General features: G+C 42.0%; 1 pseudogene; it reads left to right on the plus strand.

Moving 5' to 3' along the window:
* The first annotated feature begins 11,418 nt into the window (after window positions 1-11,418).
* LOC115070796 lies at window positions 11,419-12,381 on the plus strand (annotated as a pseudogene).
* The last annotated feature ends 9,732 nt before the right edge of the window (window positions 12,382-22,113 follow it).

Here is a 22,113-nt window from a genome sequence, read left to right on the forward strand (position 1 = left end):
CAAGAAAGTAGCAATCCTGTTAACATGAAAAGAATTGGTGCACAAACCAAGATGAAAAAGAAATGTGAGTCCTTGTTTGACTGTTCCAGAAATAGTTAGCTTGTTTATTATAACCTAAAAGCATATCTTAAGGTAAAAGTGTCTTAAAAGCTGAATAAATCACAAAGATAAAAAGAATAGACTTCAAGGTAATAATTAGACTTCCAAAAACAGTCCTTGGATGTTTCTAACAGCCAGTACTATGTGTGTTTTGTTAGGATCACATATGTCAAGATCTTAAAACAGACAGCAAAGAGAATGCCAAGAAAATCATAGAGCACAGGTTGAACATAAAGGGAAGCATGAATTGGGACACAAAGCCCAGGATTGTGACCCTTTCACACAGATCCGAAGGGGATCACAAAGGCCTAAGGCTTTAATGAACCACGGCTGGTTAGTGGCAAAGGCAATCCTACTGCCCACTTAGTGCAGCCTTCCTTCTGGGGAAAGGTCAGGGAAGTGGGGACAGCCTGCTGCTACTGTCTGCTTCAATCAGGACCACACAGTGACATCACACGAACCCAGAGTTCTTTGAACACTACCCTCAGGAAGTGTCACTCAGTGACAGAACCGATGCCCTTGCAGGGTGCCAGTTAAGAGCAAGAGCTTTGGAGTTGCACTAAACTGGGTTCAAATCCCTAGTCCCCTCTTGCTGGCATGTGACTGTGGGGAACTTGCCTTTGCATAGCTGGTGGCTTATAAAGGGTAAGGCAGTCACCACATCATTGGCTTATGGGGAACACCAAATGGGGTAATGCATATAAGATCCTGCCACAGAGCAGGTGCATGTGCAGATATGCCCTTGTCACCAGTGTTGTCGGGCCAGTAGTGAACCTGCATGCCTAATGGCTCTGTGGAGAGGCAGGTCAGTGATAGAAGAAAAAGCGTTGGGTTGGGATTCAAGAGATGAGATGCACATCAAATTTTGACTGTAGGGGAGGTTAATGGGCTGTTCGCCTTATCTCAGCAGTGGAGTTCATAATGACTGTCACACAGGGTCATTTGGGAGGATTAAGGAAGATGAGATAGCTTTATAAGACGATATTGTTATATAGAATCATAAAAATGCTCACGACTATTCCAGATATACACATTTATACATACCACATCTCATTCCATAAAAGATTTGAGACATTCTTCAAACCTCAGGCAGAGCTCAAAACCCGCATAAAAATCCACACAGAGTAATGAACTATAAATACAATGTAAAAATGAGGATCCAGGAATAAGCGAAAGTAGGAACAAAAGATTCAGGAGAAATAAACATTCAAAATTATAGGCAAGAAGATTTTTGTCTCTTTTCCTGTTCAAACTGAATATCAAATTTATCTCCCAAGTTTGCTGAGAGTCAAAGGGAAAAATGGAGGTGTGGTTTTTCATTCTTATTGAAAAAAATACATACCTATCTTGCTATCATCTCCCTTCCCCTCCTTTTTTCTCTACCCTCCTTTCTAACAGAAATGAGCAATCCTTCCTACAGCCTTACCAAGGTAAGCGTAATTTCTAGATGAAATCAGGGCACAGTAAAGTTACCTAGCTTCCCTGCGATCACAGCAGTCTGAGGCAAGGTTTGGATTCTGCACCAAAGCCCTGGCTTCTCCTGCACTGGTGAAAGTTGTTTGTTTGGAGGCTTGCTGACCTATTGAGTTAGCCAGGGACTACCTCAATACCTCCAAATTTCTGCCTAATATATTGCTTTCGAATGCAAAAGAAGCATTAAACTCTGCTTTTACCTCAGAGTTGGACAAGCAGAACCAGCCTGAGTAGCAGGTGTGGACTGGGCCACTGAGGGAAGAGAGGCAACCTACTGTCCCTGAACTCGAGATGAATTTAGCTGAGGACTTGTGCAGGGCACAGAGGTTGCTGAAGGCTACCTGTGAGGTAAACTTGAGCAAAGATACATTAGAATCTCAAGAGAAGTACTCTTTAACAAGAAAAAATTCCAACTCAGACTTGAGTGGGGCAGGAAGTGCAGAAGACACTTGTTAACAGGAGAGGAATAAAGCAAACTGGTCCCCACCCAGAGCCCCCAACGGCCTTTGATTCAAGTCTGGTAACTGATACCATAGCTCTGCTGTCCAGGGTTATAAGTCATCATAACTAAGCAAAGTTCAAGTTTACTGTGTAGTATAAAGTATATTTTTCCTCCCAGTCTTTTTAATAGAGCCATAAAAGTCCTGAGTTAAGGAGCACCACCAGGCACCGTCATATCACTACCTGGACTGGAGGAACTTGCCCATTATTGCAGCCCAGAGTAAGTGACACCATGATTTCAACACAGCTTATGTCTCTCTGAATGGTGTTCACATGGATTCCAAAGAGCATTTCACAGTAGGGTTGTAAGGGAGACACTGAGTGACCAAGAGGACAATGTCTTCAAGCAATATTCCTACAGTAAACATGGCATCTGATATCTATGGCTTTTCTTCTAGGGTGTCTTGATCAAAGCCAGGAGTTTAGCACCTACAGTATAGCTTAGGGAAGGCAGTTCTGTAGAGGCAAAAATCACTTGGTCCAGTTTTCATGTTAAGTTTGAACAAATGATAAGCTTTCTGTACCATCAATAGATATATTAGTTACAAGTGATTGTGGGTGCTGGGAACAGAATCCATGTCCTTTGCAAGAACAACAAACTCTCTTAACCTTCGAGCCATCTCACCAGCCCTCATCACATGTATTTTTAAGTAACTATCAACATGACTTTTTTTTGATCTAAGAGTTTTGACAAGAATTGGCCAGTTGACAGTTTGGTGTTAATGTTTTCAGACAGTCTTATATTAAAGACAGACAGTTGACTATTGATGATGGAACTGTATTCTTTAGAAATTAAAAAGATAGTCCAATGGCAATTGAATTCTATTTAATAAAATGTGATAGACAAAGTACGTTGCCTACTTGGGTTGAGAGCCATTTGACCACTGCATGAGAGCAAAGTGCAGAAAGGAGGATTGCTCTTAGGAATGAATTCTAAAGCTTGTCTGGTCCTTGAAGAAATGACTAATTAAGTCCTGCAAATTGTATGTCATAGAGCATGAGAAGAGGCTAGGGGCTTGTCAACTGTAACAGCCATTGTTTCTAGTTCCCCTCAATGGCCATATAAAACCATATAACGTTCCTGTAGATAGTACAGTTTTGAAAGCAGTTTGATATTGCCAGAATGCATTAATTGAAAGATGTACTTTAGTTTCTAAATAAATTTACCTGTTTTGATGAGATAATTGGATACGAATCAATTACATTTGGACAACATCTGCCAAAAATGATTTTCGTTGAATCTTGTAATTAATTAACTGGAGGGCCTCTGTACATGCGTGATGGAATGCATTTGGAGGAATTGGGGTCACAAATTCTGGCTGTGAGGATACTCAACTCTAGTTATGGTATTTTAGATAGAAAGCTACATGTTTAATAGGGGACATTAAGTGGAATCCTTGCCTCTGATTGGAGTACAAAGCATTCAAGGACAAGGCCAGTGAAGAAACACAAAACATAAAAGTAACCAAAGCAAAAGGAAGTGCAAGGGACATTTGCTAGGCCCACATGAGCTGGAGTGCCACATCAGTGAGTCCAGGGACTCTGGGCTTCACAGGTAAGCCGTTACCAGTCTGCTGGATGAAATCTCTCTTCAGAGTAAAGTAGAAATGGCCATGTGAGATATTCCTGTTCTTTTCATTCATGTTATTTTTCCTCTGCCAAAGTATATAGATCACTAGAAATGTGTGGGTTTTTTCAAAGAAAAGTCTCAAGGAGATAGAATCAGCTTATTGTCAATACATAAAAGGTCCATTTTTTCCCTGGAGATGTTGTGGGGTTATCAAGGAGTGTAGCATCTCACTTATCCATCTTATGTATTCCACTCTGTAAAGTACAGCCCTGACACAGAAGTTAAATGGTAATGACCCCACTCAAGAAACACTGCCCTAGAGGAAGCCATATGTTTTAATCCTTAGTTCCTGATTCAGACTTACTGACTCTGGTTGACCAGGCCTGTCTTCAAGTACAGGAGTCTGGTTTTTCCTCTCTTCAGACTGGAAGTGAGTGCTAAAAAAAAAATCTCAAGAAAGGGGCTGGAGAGATGACTCAGTGGTTAAGAGCACTGCCTGTTCTTGCAGAGGACCTGGGTTCTGTTCCCAGCACCCACATGGTAGCGAACAACTGTCTGTAACTCCGGTCCCAAGACATCTGATACCCTCTTCTGACCTCTTCGGGAATTGTAGGACATGGGTGCACTTACATATATAAAAACTCATACATACAAAATGGAAATAAATTTTTAAAACGTCAAGAAAGAGAGTGTCTCAAGATAGCTGGAGACATGTTTGGGGCCAGGAAATGATGAGTCTGGACTTATAACAATTCTAGACCTGGAGCAATATTGTTTTATAAAGTTCAAGTGTTGTATATTCTTGATAACAATTTTGGATCAAGAACTGGCTAAACGCTATTTTCAGGGCATGCATATTACATTTTTATTTGATCACAGAATATATTTGTAAGCCCAAAATCAAATCATATTTCAAAAGAAAGTTGATGTTGCCATTTGAAGAAAAACAAGTTTGTACTCAAGACAGACTGAAAATAAGAGGAACAAAACTTGTAGAAGAGAAAGAGAACAAAAAAGGTTGACTTGCTAGCATGATCTTGCACAGAGTCTAACAGAAAGCAAATCCCTGGTTTCTTAGCAAGTACAGCAGCTTAGTGTGCCTTGCACTCACAGCTGAGATGAAGCCACTGGCACAATGGTCTCCATCAAGGAGGACAGCCAGGCAACAACTGAGGAGGGTCAGGATCCACACACCACTCTTGGACAGATGTTTTTGTGCAAGAAGGTGCTTGTACCAGTGAATCCAGAAATCAGCACATCATGGGTGAAGGCTGGAGACCATCGGGCAGTCTGTAAGCCCAACTTTGTGCATTTATGCATGTTGGAGGGAAAACAAGTCAGTGAAAGGAAACAGTGCAGCTTTGTGGTAGCACATGCCTGGGAGGCTGAGGCAGAAGGATTACCCGCCAAGGCCTGCCTACGCTACATAGGCCAATCTCATCTCAAACAAGTAACAACTGCAACAACAAAAGAAGACTGAGGGCCAACTAAGGTTTCTCTATTTTTCTCTTTTCCTTCACTCTTTGAAAATCACTGCTAGAAGAAAACTGCTGTTTTTGTTCAGTAACTGAAAACAGGAACGAAGGTGTGTCAATAACATTTCTTGTCTCTATTTCCAGATACATGGAAAATACGCTCTGTTTGAAAGATTTTTATTAAAATTGAATTAAAATAATAAAAAATTCTTGTCCTCTATGGAGCTGATATTATAGCGTGGTCATAGGTCTGACAAACAAGCCAAGCACTGGCTTTGCCTCTTACTAGCTGTGGGACTCCAGGCAAGGTTTTAATACTTTGTTGTTTTTTAGGTGAAGTAGCAGACTTTGAAAACCGTGAATGCTGTTGACAGGGCTGGTTGAGCACATCTGTGCTCCGTCTCAGTGGCATCTATCAGCTGCCAGCTTCTCTGACCCTAAGATCTTGTGCTTGATGAAATCCAAGATTCTACAGTATTTGCCTGATTTGGGGGGAGAAAGTGTAGATAGTAAGTCCCCAAATCAAGTCACAGCAGGGACCCCACCTGGCCAGCTACAATTCGTAGAGGCTGATAGAGCAGTTCTTGAGTGGCAGAGAGCCCTTCAAAATGTGAGAGCCTGTTTGAGACTATCCTATCAAAAACCCCATCTTCTGTGCGTCTTAGTTGCCCTAAGAAAAAGAAAACAGTTGCATTATGGGGAACTTGTCCACAATTGCACCAAAACCAATGGCTATTTCCTATTGCTTTCCTGCTGATTCAATGACAGTTGGCTTCTAGAGAGTAGACCTGTTTAGAAGGCGAACTTGCCTGACAGTATTCTCTGAGATAGGTGAGGATGCAACAAACAAGATCCCACAGCTTCCACTTCCCCTTCTGCCTACATCTTTGAGTTCATCTGTCCTGTTTGCCATTGTATTAGTCTGTTTTGTGTTGCTGGAACAGAAAAGCTAATATATAAAGAGGATTCTTTGACTTAATGATAATGGTGGCTCCAAATGATTGTTGTGGTCCACACAGCATGGCACTGGTGGCCTGACAAGGGCTTCTTCCACAACATGGTGGAAGAAGGAGTAGGGGACTGACTATGTCAGGAGTTTGCAGAAGGGGCGTGCATGTGAGCAAGTGTCACAGACGCAGTCATCAGTTGTGGTCTAGGAGTATTTCTGGGTTCATTTTCTTAGCCAATTAAAGAATTAAAAGACAGAAAAAAAATCTAAAATCAGCAAAGAGCAACAAATAGAAAACTTTATTGAAAGATGAAGAACCACATGCATCCACTCATTCACAGAGAGAAGGCTTCCACACATGGAAAGCATTCCTGGGAAAACAAAATCCAACCCTGAAGGGAGGGTCTGTGCTTTTAAGGGCTTTAGGGCATTCCCCTCCCCTAATTTTGGATTAGTCAGCTTAAAGAAGAGAAGACTGGTAGGCTCGTGACTTCCAATGATGACGTAGCCAGGTCTGGCCTTAGTCTTGCCCGAACTGGTTTGGACTAGTTGTCTGGAAATAGAGCCCTGCTGGCTAGGGAGGGTGCCTCCAGGCCTTTATCTCAGACCAAAAGTAAGATGGAAGTATGCCATCTTTATTGTTCCTCAGTGACCCTTTTTGTTTATTTAGTCCCTTATACTAGGAAGCAAGAAAGCAGAGAGGGAGCAGGCTTGCTTTTTTTGTAACAGTCTGCTCACACACATACTAATCTACTCCTACTGACCCCATCCTCTCCTTAGAGACAGTACTATTCCATTTGGGAGGGTGGCGCCCCTAATGACCTAATTACCTTCCACCAGGCCCCGCCTTTTAAAGTTTTACCACCTCATTACAACCACATGGGGTCAGGCATCCACCGTGTGAGCCTTTGGGGGACAAACCACAGGAGCTAAAGTGGCACCGGACCTTCCAGATCCAGTCATGCAGAATTTTCAGCACCTAATTAGGTTGGACACATGAGAATTGGGAGTTTCTCCTAGCCATGGAATATGGCAGAAAGACCTACAGTGAGTGAGAACCACAGTCTTTGTCAGGAGGAGTCTTGTACAGGAGCAGGATTATGATGGCAATGGTCCTGGTGAGGGGCTACTGGAGAAGAGCTCCCATCTCTGCAAGTATATAACACCTATCTCAACTGTTAATGTTTAATCCAAAATTCTTGCTTTCAAAGAGTTGATGAGATTCAATATTCACTCAATAGAAAGTTAAACAGAAACCCAGATAGCACAGGGTAAAGTGAATACATGGTATTCAGTATTAATGACTTCTACGTAGGGAGCATTCTTAGATGGGATGGAGGGATTAGAGGTAGCAACATGGAGGAACTAAAATCTGAATTGCTTCCTTAGATATGGGGCAACATTGGAGAAGTAAATGTGGGAGGTAACTAGGTACATTATGGCAAACTGGAGTAGGGTGTCTTCTTCGTTAAAGTAAAACAGTCTTGCTAGGATAGACTATCTATGAAGGGATAAGTGGCAGATGGAGGATAGCAAGGAGGCCACAGTGCTGCAGTCCCTTAAGAACTGAAGGGATGCCAGCTCTTGTGTGTATGCCAGTACATTGTAGGTCGAGGATAGATATGCAGGGTCACCTTAATTAATGAGTTGGAGCTCTGGCCCAGGAGTCTGCACAATAACGAAATGGAATATATAAATTTATGTAAAGAAAATAATCAGAAAAAGTAAGTTTAGTCAGTATTAGATTCCTAGCAAATGGAATTAGGCTGTCCCCTTTACACAATTGATTTTTAATCTGCTCTTGCTGGCCAAAGGCATGGCTTGGGGAGAGGCCAGCATCAGAGAACTTGAATAGATGTTCAATTAGATGAATAAATGAGCTAACAAATGATGTGATTAAATATCTAATTCAATTCTTCTCTTTCTATACTTCACCAAGTATCTTTTTTTTTTTTTTTTTCTTTTCTTGGTCTTTTTGAGACAGGGTCTCCCTGTAGCCCCAGCTGTCCTGGAACTCACTATGTAGACCAGGCTGGCCTTGAATCCTTTTGGTTTTTACCTTAGCATTTCTTTTGGATTTTTCTACAGAAAGAAAATACTGATCATAGGTGTTCCAAGTAGTCTGGTCTTTAAAAGAATTTCTTTTTATAGAATAATAAATAATCATTTGTTTTCTTGCAATCATACTCATGAGTTTGGCTAATGGGAAGGATTTACCCTTGGTTTCTGAGCCTGACAGCTAAACTCTGGGCTGTAGTCAATTCTTTTATTTTTTTACAGTGCTGCAGATCAAATGCAGGGCCTTGTACATGCTAGGCAAGAACTCTGCTACTGAGCTTACCAGCCTGCTATGGTGAGGCCGCTGGCACAAAAATCCTTGTGACCTTGCAATAGGTCAAGAAAGTGCAGTGTGGAGCATGACTGTGGATGCTCTAATTGCCAGACTGATGGAGTTCTGTGTCCATTTAGAGCAGTTCAAGTCAGTGAACACTTATGGAACACTTGCTATAGGGAAGCAGTGTTGAGGAGGAAATGATTCATAATCTACTGTGGAATGTACAGTGTAGGAAGGAAGACAGGTCCCCATAAAACTCTTAAATTTTTTTAAAAATTTATTTTTATTTTATGTGTATGAGTGTTTTGCCTGCATGTATGTAAGTGCACCATATGCATGCAATGCCCTTGGAGATCAGAAGAGGGCATTTGATCTCCTAGAAATGGAGATCTGGGTGGTTGTTAGCCACCATGTGGGTGCTGGGAACTGAACCTGGGTCTTCTTCAAGAGCTCTTAACCACTAAACCATCTCTCTCCCCCCCCCCCCCCAAAAAAAAACAGTTTAAGATGACATTAAGATAAAGATGAAGAATACACTTTGGGGAGGAAGTGCCATTCCCACCTGGCTTAGAAGAAAGATAAATTTTTTTCTTTTAAGTTGGAGTCTTCTATGCCCAGGTTGATCTAGAACTTGTGGGACCAATAAATCTTCCTGTAGGGGCTGGAGAGATGGCTCAGTGGTTAAGACCATCAGCTGCTCTTGCAGAGGACCCAGGTTCAGTTCCTAGCACCCACATAGCAGCAAACAACCATCTGTGACTCCAGTGTCAGGGGATCTGACACCCTTTTCTGACACCTTCAGGCATTGTATGACACGGTGCACTTATATACATGCATGTAATACCCTCATACACATAAAAATAATAAAGAACATGTTTTTAAAAAGAAATTCTCACCGGGCATGGTGATGCACGCCTTTAATCCCAGCGCTTGGGAGGCAGAGGCAGGCAGATCTTTGTGAGTTCAAGGCCAGCCTGGTCTACATAGTGAGTTCCAGGCCAGCTGGGGCTACAGGGAGACTCTGTCTCAAAAAGACCAAAAAAAAAAAAAAAGAAAGAAAGAAAGAAAGAAAGAAAGAAAGAAAAGAAATTCTGTTGCCTCAACCTCTTGAGGAGCTGGAAATTTTGGTATGTGTCATCATACCCAGCTGAAGGGAGATACTTTTTTTTCAATATCTAGTTTTAGTGAATTTTTGTGCATTTCATACAATATAGCTTAATCATATTTAGACTCCCTCCCCCATCTGCACCCCCACAGCGCCCTCCCCCAGGTTTCATGCATTCAGTCATATATGTTAAAGCCTATGGAGTGAAATTTGTGTCCCCAGATGTTTCTTGATGTGTGTTCATCCATTGGAGGCTGATCAGCCTATCTAGCTAAAGGGAGATAATTTTAGGTGGCAGAACTGAGCACTTTAAGATAGGGGAGAAACATGAAATATGTCAAGATACCCCTTGTGGCTGAGGAAGGGAATGAGTTTGGGAAGGAAGAGGACTGGGCATAGAAAAACAATCTTGATCAACAAGCCATCCTTTACATGATAGCAAACATAGGTGGTATGTAAACAGGAGAATGATGCAAGTTTTTTCTCTTTAGAAAAATTTCTGGAAGGTACATAAGAAATGGAGTGGATAGATAGGAAGGAAAAATAAGTGATAAGACTGTGTTAAGTCTCAAGTGAAAAAGAGGAAAGTCTAAGATGATAGTGGTGGTGGACAGGAAAGGGCAAGTTGCAGGGCAGGGATCTTAACATGATGCCAACAAGCACTACAGGGTCCATGGATAGACTAAGGATTGTATAAACCTCAAAGATAGTTTGTCCAGTATTGGGAACTACTCATGTGAATTTAACTGAGGACTAGATTCAGCCTATGTATTAATTTTGCATTACTGTGACCAAAATACCTGACAGAAACAAGGATAGAAAGATTGCTTTGGACTCACACTTTCAGAGGCCTCACTCATGATTGCTTGGCCCTGTGCAGTTGAGCGGAACATCATAGCAGTGGAAGTATGTGGCAGAGGGCAGCTGTTCATATCATGGCAGACAGGAAGTGGTCAGGGATACTATGCATGCAAGGGCCTGCCCCAGTGACCTCCAGATTCTTCCAGGTACTCTGCACTTCCTAATGTTTCTGTGAGCTCCAACAATAGTAGCACCAGCTGAGGACCTAGCATTCAAAGCATGAGCTGTGGGGAGTATTCATACTCAATCCATAACATCCTGCATCTCTCAACAAGAAGGTTCCAAGATGGGATCAAAGGTCAAGACATTTCTTTCAGGAAATGTCTGTGGGAGATAATGGGAAGGGAGCAGAGAGTGACCCCAGAGAGAGGGGAGGAACGAAGGAGGGAAAATGGAAAGGAAGGAAAGGAAAGACGGAAAATTTGAAGGAGGTTGATTGGTCCAGGTGTGTGCCTCTTAGAATGCTGTGTCATTTAAGAGAAGTTCAGCAAAGCTGTTGGGAAGCGTTCTAGTGTCTTAGTGCATTTTCTGCTGCCACAACAGAGCACGATGGCATGCTGGGTAATTTATAAACAGTGGAATGCATCTGGTCTAGTTCTAAAGGCTGTGAAGTCTGAGAACTCTCACCTGCATCTGGCAAAGGCATTTGTGCTGTGTCATAACATGGTGGGAGGGCAGGAAGCATGTGCAAGATAAAGCGAAAACTTGTTCTAAGCTCATCTTTTACAACCCACCTTCACGATCACTGCAATGAGGGCAGGAACCCTCATGAATTAATCACCCCTTAAAGGTTTTTGCTCGTAATCAATACAGTGGTGGTTAAATTTCACCATGAGTTTGGGACGAGACATTCGGACTACAGCATACAGCCAAAACGCCCATCCTCAAATCCCATCTGTGCTTCTTATTACTACTCTGGGAAGCCTATCAGAAGCATAGGCTTGGTGCAAATGCCACAGCTGATAAGCTCCTGCACCTGACCACCACAAGGATACACGCCTTTATTGGATATCCACAGGCAGGGTTCATGAGGGGGTGCAGGTGAGGAAGATGCAGCCACCCTCCATCCTGGCAAGCCTTCTGCAGTTCATTTCCTCTCTCAAGAGTGCCTCAGTGCTTGCGTGGACCCAAACCCTGTCCTTAAATGTTGAGGACAGAAAGGGCATCATCCAGGATAATGGGACCATCATTCATTCCTTTCCAGAAGCACACAGTGAGCAGGAAGTGTTCCTGCAGTTGGGGTCTGGCAGTCAATGTGTATTCCACCCTAGATAACCCAGGAGACTGAGCAGGCCTGACATCTTTGCATGAGTTGATGACATAGAATCTCAAAGCACACAAAAGTGGAGCAGTGTTGTTCAGGGGTGGCCTACTGCCAGCTTGTGGACATCCTCTTTCCAGGCTGTATCAGTTTAAAGAAAGCAAAATTTTAAGCAAAGTTGGAGCGTGGAATATTAGCAATTTTTAACTGGCAAGCATCAGTTTAGTGGATGAAGATGATTCCAGTGGAGAAGCTGTGAAAGGATGTTTATAAGATAACCTGGATCGTATTTAGTGGTTTAAGAAAGTCTATGGTGTTAACTGAGGGAAAGCAATATAATGCTGTGGAGGCAACCCCGCCCCCCGCCCTGGTAAACATATCTTCACTCTGCCCAAGAGTCACACCATGCAAAATCCCCACAGCAGGTGCAGCTGAATGAGATCCATTACCTAAACCAGGATCTGCACCTCATCTCTCTCTGCCAAAAGGCTTCATCCAGCAACTCAGTGTCTAGATCTTTCAAGATTTAGAAACCTAGGTTATACGGTTTAATGAACAGGTGCCCTAGAAGGTGTGGAGAAGGATAGGGATTTCTATTTGAAGTTGAGAGAGCTCAAGCTGCTCGGCTAAGAACTTGGGCAGGAAAACAGCAACCTCATTAAAGTCTAATGGACATGCTCTGCGCTCTAGAACAGGAGGGCCACAAAGAACAGGCAGAAGCAGAAGAACAGGGGCACACCCTGCTGCCCTAGAAATAAGAAGAGGACAGAACCCTGCGCCAGCTTCCATCACGTATGGGAACTTTTCATCTGGAATGGGAATGTGTGACCTCGCCGCACTCAGTAGACACCAGCTCTTCCCACCCTGCATTATCATTGACAGTGCTGTGCCCACCAGTCACTGTACCTGTTTCCAATGTCCTTTGCCAAGATGCATTAGCAGCTGGTCATTCTGATCACCTACCTGAGACTGTAGGGTCTCATGCCTGCAACTTTACCACTTGGCTGCTTGATGTTGGGTCTGCTCTTTCCCTCATTTTTTTTCTAGAATAACTCTTCCCTACAGCACCATCACTACCAGCCTTTTTTTTTTTTTCCTGCTGTGAAACAATGATCATTTGATAAATGGTATTTATATTGGCATATCTCACCCAGAGTCACTAGCTGTCACATGCACTTGTGATGCTTTGATTTTTTGCTGGTCTAACCTCAATCATAAATTTGGTCAAATAATTAATTGGAATAAAAAGAAACATACTTGATATGAAAACCATATGACAGTGGCTTGTATCATGAGGGAAAACACTGTTTCTCCCTCTACTCACAACGCTGAAGGGAAAAGAATGAATTCAAAACTAGAGCTTCAGGGCCCAGCAGTGTCGGTAGAGCAGCGTGTTAGACAGCCGCACAGTTGTTGGAATCCAAAGGCAGTCACTCATTGCCTTCACTCTGTGGACCCCTGCCCTCGCTCCCTTCCCCATGCCCAGGTTTTCATCTTAGCTTCTCTCTCAGAGTCCTCCTTGGTGGACTTCACTCTCCTCTAGATGTTATCATCTGTTGTCTGTGGTTACAAAGGGGGTCTGAGACGGCACAGTCTTTCTGCCTCATCCTTCTAGTATGATTTCAGCCAAGTCCTGACAGCTGCTGATGCACTGGGATTCCTACTGAAGGGTCACGTCAGGGTGTGCAGCCCGGGCTTTGACTTCTGAATCATGCTGCATGTTGGCTGCAAGGCTGGGAGTGAAGATTGACAACACGATTCTGAGGGAGAAATGTGGTTCTGCAAGAAATTCTGGTGACTCCCAGTATCTTCTGGAATAGGAATCTCCCCTCTGCAACGCAAGGAACCTTCTTGTCATTGACATTTGCCGAACCATGGCAGTTCATAAGCAGAGGAAACATTATGAATTTAAAGCATCCCTTTTTTTTTTTAACCAATGTTTACACATTTTCTTAGTCTCTTTCCAACCCTTGTCTCCCCACACCCTGCCCTGTTTTTGACAGATGGTATCCCTTCCTGAATCATTCATTTCATTGGATTTTGCACTTTAGATTTACTGTCACTTGTATTTGAGTAGCAGGTGCACAAAAACAAGAAACAAATATACCCACCTCACTTTCTACTTAACTGAAAAATCTTAAGTTTCTGAATAATGAATCATAAAAATACTTACAGCTGAATTAAGGTTAAAATGCCTTCCTAGAAACTGGAGGTAAAACTAACAGCCTGTGCAAATGACTGCACACGAAGAAGAATGGAGGTGCCACTTCCTGATCCACGGTGTGGATGGGGAGGCACGGAACAAGGAAACTGTGCTTTGCTTCTGTCAGGCTGTGTCTGAGATGCTGATGAGAGAGATCAGTAAACATCTATCAAGCCACTAGAGAGCTCTGGTGACAAGTTTGAGCTGAGGGTCTGTGATGGAGTTTTCATAGAGAAATTTAGGTAACATTGAAGACAATGGGAATGAATGTTTCCTCACAAGAGTGCAGGTAGAGCAGAACACGGGGTCAAATGTCTATTTCAGGCAGGAGCAATGGTGCGTAAGGCCCGGGCATATTGGTGCGAGTGCAAGAGTGAGAGGAGTGGTCCAAGGGAAAGCAGAGCACTTGCACCCTAAAAGCAGTGAGGAAATAGAGGGGCTGTCAAAATGTCACATGCTTGCAGAATATCAAATGCAAGGAGGCTTTAGTAAGATGGCTGTATTTTAGGAAGCATCATGAAACAGACTTCCAGGTAGAGCCCTAGACCTCATCACACCATTATATTGCTTTTAGATTGTAGTATTGTTGTGAGGAACTGTTCATTACATCCTACGCCTTCTCAGCTCCAATCAGGCCACAGTGGGTGGTGCTGGGAAGGAAGGTAGAAGTATCAGGATCTCCCACGTGTGGCATTAGCTGCTCACTAAATGACAACTCGTACCTGTACTTTGTGTTGAATATTTTAGATCTAATCTATATCTGACTTTTGAAAGCATACCATAGCTTTTTAAGAAAATACACGATTGATACCATCTTTTATTGAGTTCACTTTTGAAAAACAAATTTCCTGGGTAAAGATATTTTTTCCTGTGTACTGCGGAGACTGGAAACTTGTATTGTCAGATGGTTCTGAAATGCTTCTGTTGCCAGTTATTGATCCAAGATGTTTGATGACCAAGACTTTAATTCCTATAAAGCTTAAGTATATGGAAGATCGATAGGAGAATCACCCATCTGAACAGTGCATCTTATACTTTTCAAAATGGCAGTTTTGATTTTCTTGGCCGGGTTACTCAGTGCCCTTCCTAGAAAGATCCATGTGACCAATCTGCTTAGTTTTTTTTTTTTTTTTTTGGTTAAAGCAATCTTTTTTTTTCATGTATAATGTATAGTTTTAACTCATTAGAAAATTCAAATTTCATAATAGGACATGCTTCCTGTTTCTCCTAATTTCCTGAACATCACTTAGAACTTAACATGTAATATTGAGTTAATTTTGGTCCTGTGCTCATTCCTGGGGCAGGGCCTGTGTAATATCTATTTGCTGAATAACTGAAGGAATGGATTAGTTACCTTGTGATGAACTCCGTTCCATTTCTGATGTAAATGTCATATTTTTACATGGCTTTTCAGCTTGTAAATTACTTCAAGTTATCTCAGAAGTAGATTGAGAATTCATCTTACATTCGATCTATCATAACAAAGAAGCATGCCATACCCACAAAAAATAAAAAGAAATAAAAGAGCAAGACAACGGGTTTTTTAAAATTGTTCATGGCTTAATGTAATACAACACAATCTGCAAGAACAATCAATGGAGGCTTCATCTTGAAGGCGAGTCCAGAAGAAAAGTCACTATTTCACATTTTTAGATAATACTTTGAGTTGGTTCAAGCAAATAATGTAATCAGGGGAACACGGCCTTTGAAGTTGGACAGATTATATAAAATGTATTAGTTTTGTGATCTTGGAAAATTGTATGTAAAACTGAAGTAGTAATGTCGAACATCTCCTCGGGTGGCATATGAATTAAATGTGATAAAACATGTAAACCCTTGGATAGCCACTTGACACAGCTAAATGTTCAGGGAACTTCGATTTCTTCCTGCTGTCTCCTGTATCCAAGACAAGTAGAAATTCAATTATGGAAGACGAAGGACAGTCAACGAACACCCAGTCTTCCTTGCTCTTATATGTCAAGAACATGTTTATGAGCTATGTTTTAATGTGCCTCCCAGAGAAAATAAAAACAAGCACAGAATCTAGGTACTAAATTGCCCTGTTCCCTTGTCTTCCCAGGACTGTAAAGGGACTGTGAACATCTTTAATTTGCCATTTGCAATTTGGTGTTTCCAAGTTCTATGAGGAAGCCCACAAACTACTTTCTCTGCTTTGGGTATTGACATTCTAGTGAAGAACTGATATGTTCTATAGGATTATTACTCATCATGACTGAATGTCAATAGATAAATTAAAAGCAACTCCTCCTCAGCCCTGGAAGTGACTCACTTCTCAAGTAATACTCTTACTTTCATTCACAATGAGCTTAAAGATGCCCTGAATCAGAAACGTTCACTGTCAAAGGGGCCTCTGGCCTGTTCCCAGAAGAATTTGTGGGTTGTCTAATAGAGCTACACAGGCATTTGGCTGAGTGCTTTCTGGAGCTTGTCCTGCAAATTCCTGTAATTTGCACCAGGTCACTTGTTATCCATTTTAGCTGACTGCACACTTTGAATCACGGGTGTGAAAAGGCAACCAAAGAAATAGTTCGCAAAGACCTTCCAGGAATGTGCTATTGCCATCTTGACCATGTATAAGCAGGGTCATGAACTTCATCTAGCTCTTCCCTTTGCAGAGCAACACACACACACACACACACACACGCACACACACACACACACACACGCACACACACACAGAGAGAGAGAGAGAGAGGTATAGAGGGAGACAGACATACAGATACACATATATAGAGGCACAGCAGCATTTTAGAGAATAATTACTAGTTGTAAAACTGACTTACAGGACGGGAGAGATGGCTCAGTGGTTAAGAGCACTGGCTGCTCTTGCAGAGAACTTGGGTTCAATTCAGCACCCACATGGTGGCTAACAACCATCCATAACTCCAGTTCCAGAGTAATCCAGTGCCCTCGTCTCACCTCCTCAGGTAGTGCACAACACAGGTGCACTAATATACATGCAAGCAATACATTCAGACATATAAAATAAAAAAAATAAAATATTTTTGAAAACCTGACTTATAATATTAATCTACCAGACAAACAAAAACCTCAAGAAATTGAAACCTCACTGGAAAATACTTCACCTAACTGAAGATAAACATCTTGCAAACTCTAATGCATCTCCGGCCTTGTTCTGGGTATTTTCGGTGTTTTAGATGTATTAGAATGAAACAGTTTAGTGTTGTTCTCTATCTGTTATGCTGCAAACATGGTGTTTCAGGTACTTATTTTCCAGTTTAACATTTCACTAATAGTCTGTTATTTTCCACCCAGGTTGCTTTGTGACAACCTCAAGCAGTATTTCCTGCTATGTGGTCTGTACTCTTTACACATGTCTTATTATCCATTAAAGAGTAATGAGATAAACATGTGCCATCAACTGACTATAGGGAAATAAGTGCCCAGCACAACCTTGCAAATGAGTAGTTACTCTCTTGCCTGGAGAGCTTTAAAATATGTCCACACTGGAAATACTTTTAGAAGCTGGTTAGAAAAAAAAAAACCCAAATCTTTACTTAGTCTTGCATTTATACAGTCGTCACAGGAGTTTTGTTAAAACTCTACTTACGATGGATGTACGTGGGCGTTTATGGAAGTCAGAAAGTGAACATGAAATGGTTTTGCATTGGGCAGGTTGGATGCAGAATATGAGGCACAGCAGTGACCAGACACACTGTGTTTCTTCAGGAGAAGGCAGCCACTAAGGTCAGAACATTGCAGGAAGGTGGTGGGAGGTAGAGCAGGTGAGGCTAAAATAGCTGGCAGCTACTGACTCCAGGGGTAAGTGACTTCTTGGGCTTTCATTGCAGGAAGTAGGTACTGTAAGTCCCAACCTGGAGGCTGGATCACCAGGGTTGGGGGAATGACTCCGAGCCTCAGTGTGCACTGTTAGGATGAGGAAAGAGGCAGGTGCCTGATGGACCTCGCAAGTCCTTATTTACTGCTAGGTACCTCACTAGAGCAGGAGGTAAGGCCATTCACAGTTCCTGACACCACCCTGAGCTTGTCTGCTTCAGGGTCCTATGGAGGTTTACTACACAGCCTGTGGCATTCCCTGACGACTGTGCCCCAGGATGTGTCCAACCCTCAGTCTCCTTCCTATTTACATTGTGAAGAGGCAGTTGGAGGCTGGAACACTACACAGATTACAGTTCTCGAAACAAATGTAATTATTAGGAAATTTTCTTATATCTCTTCTCTCCATCTAAGTAACATGAGAATTCAAATTTAGAGATTAGTTTTCCCTAAAACCAGTCCCGCTGTTCATGTTGCCTTAGTAACGTTGTTAATGAAAGAAAGAGCTTTCCAGGGACCTATTTGTCAAACTCTGCTCCAATCAGAAGGGCTGGATTTGTAAATTCCATAGACCACTTGAACTGCATCCCTCCTCTGCAGGTTCATGCATTATTTTATAGGCGAACATAAAACTATGTTACTGGATTAAAATGTAATAAAATGCTATACTGAGGGGTTAGCTTTTTGAGATTAATTTAAAATATTAGGGTCATCCTTCACACATCACTTGTGTTTTCTTTCTTGTGTTTAAGCTTTACTGACAAAACTTTTTCCAAATGCTGCCCACAGTCGTGAAGTAAGACAGCTGCCCTCGAATACCCCCAATCCATACCTTCCAGCATCCAGGGCATTATCAAATGGAATCTTATTCCAGATTTTGACTTTGTACTTCCCTTCCCCAGTTTGGTACTACTAGATAACATGTGATGCCTTCTTGTAGAAATGCATACAGGGTGTTATAACAGAATATACTCTCCAAGTCCATGCTTTGGTTTGAAAATGGCAGACTGAGCACCTTTTGCCTTTTAATAATCTCCCTAACCCACTGGGGCCCAAAAGGTGCTGTGGTTAGAATATGCCTCCCCCTAAAGCCCCTGTGTTGCAAACACAATCCTCCAGTTCTTTAAATTATTATTTTTATTTTATGTGTCTGAGTGTATTGCCTGCATGTGGGTAAATGCACCAGTGTCATGCAATGCCTGGCAGAGGTCAGAAGATGGCGTTGAATATCCCTGAAATTGGAGTTATGGACAGTTGTTAGCTGCCATGTGGGTGCTGGGAATCAAACCTGGGTTCCCTGTAGAGCAGCCAGTGCTCTTAACTGCTGAGCCATCCTTCCAGTTCCAATCCTCAAGTTCTTGTGAATAGTATTTGAAGGCAGGGCCTTTGGAAGTAATTAGGAGTAAATGAGGTCAAGAAGGTGAGACCCACAAAAGGGCATTAGTGATTTTATAACAAGAGCTATTGTACTTTTGACTACATGATGCCCTCTGCTGTGTTCTGATACAGCAAGAAGACCCTTATCAGATGCTGAGCACATGCTGACACCATCTCTTAAGCTTCTTTGACTTCAGACCCATGAACCGAATAAACTCCTATTCTTTATATATTGACCAGTCTCAGGTATTTTGTTATAGCAACAGAAAATGGACTAAGACAAAGTATAAATGTACTTAAAGGAAAAGAAGTGAGTCACCTGTAGTTAAGAAAGTGCAATGGATTTCTGGAACAGAAAGGAATGGAAATGTGTTGAAGGAAAGGAACTTGCCTTAAGATATAGCAAAATGAATAGGCATCAGGAACCTCAGAGAGATCCCAGGCTGTACATCAAACATGAGCTAAGACAGGAATAAGGTCCACTAATCCAAGATATACTGAAGGAACAGCTACCCAAGCAGGTCCCACAGATCCGTATGCAGAATAGCAAGAAGCCTCGGTCTTCTCTGTAAGCCATACTAGCTGGCCAGTTGCTTAACACTTTACAAAACAGAGGGCTGTTTTCAAAACAAATATAAACCCTGAGAAAAGTCAAGGTTCCAATTGTGTGTTGTCCTGTTACACTTACAGTCTCATAAGAGCTTCGTTCTAAAGACTTCTAAAGGAAATGTTCAGAAACAAAACTGCACTGACATGCCTCACCCACAAAGACCAACTAGAATTCTCTCACGGAGAGGGCCTTTTGGGGGTATTGGTCTACTTATATGATAGTGGAGGGGAAAACCATGTCAATCACCTGATTTTTGCTGTTAAACATGAATGAACATTATCAGTCACAGGACAAGAAATGTCCATCAAAGGGCAAAAGTTAGCCAGATGGAAAAGTGGGAGCAGGGTAAACTGTCAACTAAGATACATTCAGCTGCAAGTAACTAAAGTTGACTTGAGCAAGTAGGACATTAATTTTCTCATAGAAAGAAACATCTGAAGATAAGAGAGTTCTTACCTGGAGTAGCTCAGCAGTGACTTAGACTTTAATCTTTTTGTTCCAGAATCCTCAGCATGTTAGTGATTTCTTTCTCAGATTTCAAATGGCAGCAGAAATTACATGAGGAAGAGTGCCATATACAAATATAACATTCACTATATATGTGTGTGTGTGTGTATGTATGTATGTATATATATAGCATAGATACATGGGCATGTGACTACTATGACTGATTCAGAGAAGAATTTCTCATCCTTGTCACACTGACATATTGGATCAGATAATTCTCTGTTGTGAGGGATCATCTTGTGATTATAGTAGCATCCCTGGCTTCTACCCATTAGATGCCAGTAACGACCTCCCTTGTTGTGACATACTGTCTCTAGGGTGGGGAGGGCCAAAATAGCTCCACTTTGAGGATCACTACTCAGTAGTAACTCTCAGACCCATTGCTCTGGAAGGAGAACCTTGACCGGTTTGAAATGGGCCATGGGAGACAATGGTCAAGAGCAAGTTTCCTAGAGGACAGAAACAGAAGCAAGTCAAAGACTCGAGCTCCATGTAGACAGATGACCCAAAGGTTTTCTTTGCACAGTTTGATTTGACATGTAACTGGAACACTGACTGACCACTATGAACTTCCCATTCTGATGTCTCTCAAGTTAATAGGTATTTGTCTCACTTCAGTTTTCGTTTCACTGGTTTTGTTTCTGTTTTTCTGTTATTCTGTTTCTTCTTTATTATATATCAAGTGTGTTTTTCCTGAGTCACAGATCATCTTCCCTAACTCAAGGGAGAACTATGTCCACCTGGCAGAGAGGCCAGGCCATCACTTGGTGACTCGGGACTTTAACTTTAGTACAGCAACTAAAGGAGACCATGTAGTTGTCTCCCTTGATGATGGAGTGCAGTATGTTCCACTAATAGATGGCTATTGAGGACTTTGGTAGACATTAATTGGGTTACTCAATTCCTGTTTCCAACGGCCTTCACTTTTACCTGTCAACATGGTTCCCTGTTACCTGACTTTACTATAGAGGTTGTAAAAGTAAATAATTTTACCCAGTCACTTACATAGCCACTGGCAGTTATCTGCCACAATTCTGGTTAGTAAGACACAAACAGAACTGTATGAAGAGAACTGGGATTGGAAAATATTTGCTTTGTTGACGAAAGAAACAAATACAGCTGGCTTCATCCCTCTTTCCCCTTTCAACAGATGCATCCCTGGAGTTATATTCATCTTACTTATATGGGTTAACAAGCCCACATGCTAAGGATGATGTTGTAGGGAGATACAGTGTAAGCTTCTCAATAACATTATTATCTGTCGTGCCAGTCCAGGATTGCCCATCTCTGGACTTACTAATATTTAAATAAATTAAGTTTGTATTTGGTTAGGGCATTGTAAGTCAGACATTCTGTTTAAGGCTGAATAGTAACTGATACTAGAAAAGCGAAGGAGGAAGGGAGGAGTGTGAGGAATCCTGAATAACCTCACCTAACGCAGAGTAGAATAGAGATGCTGACATCTGTCATTAGAATCAGATTATGGTAATATTTGGCAATTCCCCACCTACCCAAGCATTTGGTGTTTAAATCCTTAGATCTTCTCCCTCTTAAACACAGTATGTTAAGCTTACTATGAAGAGGAAGGCTGACATAGCCAGATGCATCAATCAAGTTCTTGGCTTTTGAAATTCTGAATATGCTTTTGAAATTCATCGTCTTAAAACTCATAGATTTTAGATTTGCAAAAGAAACAAATGTGTCATAGAGTTGAAAAATCAGGGCATAAAGGTATGTTTGTTTGAAATAAGGAAGGAGGACAGAGGGGTGGAGAGCAAGAGGACAGTAAGTACTTGGGAGGCTGCCTGTGCTCTGTCTCTGCCCCTAACCCCAGCCCCGAGGTGGGAGGGTGGGCTGGAAAAAGGAAAAAAGTACAAAGCAGAGTGTACTCCTTTCTGAAAGGCAGTGAGCAATGTGGCAAGCCTCACAGACATGTGCCTGCCTCCCAGCAGAATGGTGCCAGCTGGC

The sequence above is a fragment of the Nannospalax galili genome, unplaced genomic scaffold, assembly GCF_000622305.1.
Source record: "Nannospalax galili isolate Female #2095 unplaced genomic scaffold, S.galili_v1.0 scaffold150, whole genome shotgun sequence".
NCBI classification, from domain to species: domain Eukaryota; kingdom Metazoa; phylum Chordata; class Mammalia; order Rodentia; family Spalacidae; genus Nannospalax; species Nannospalax galili.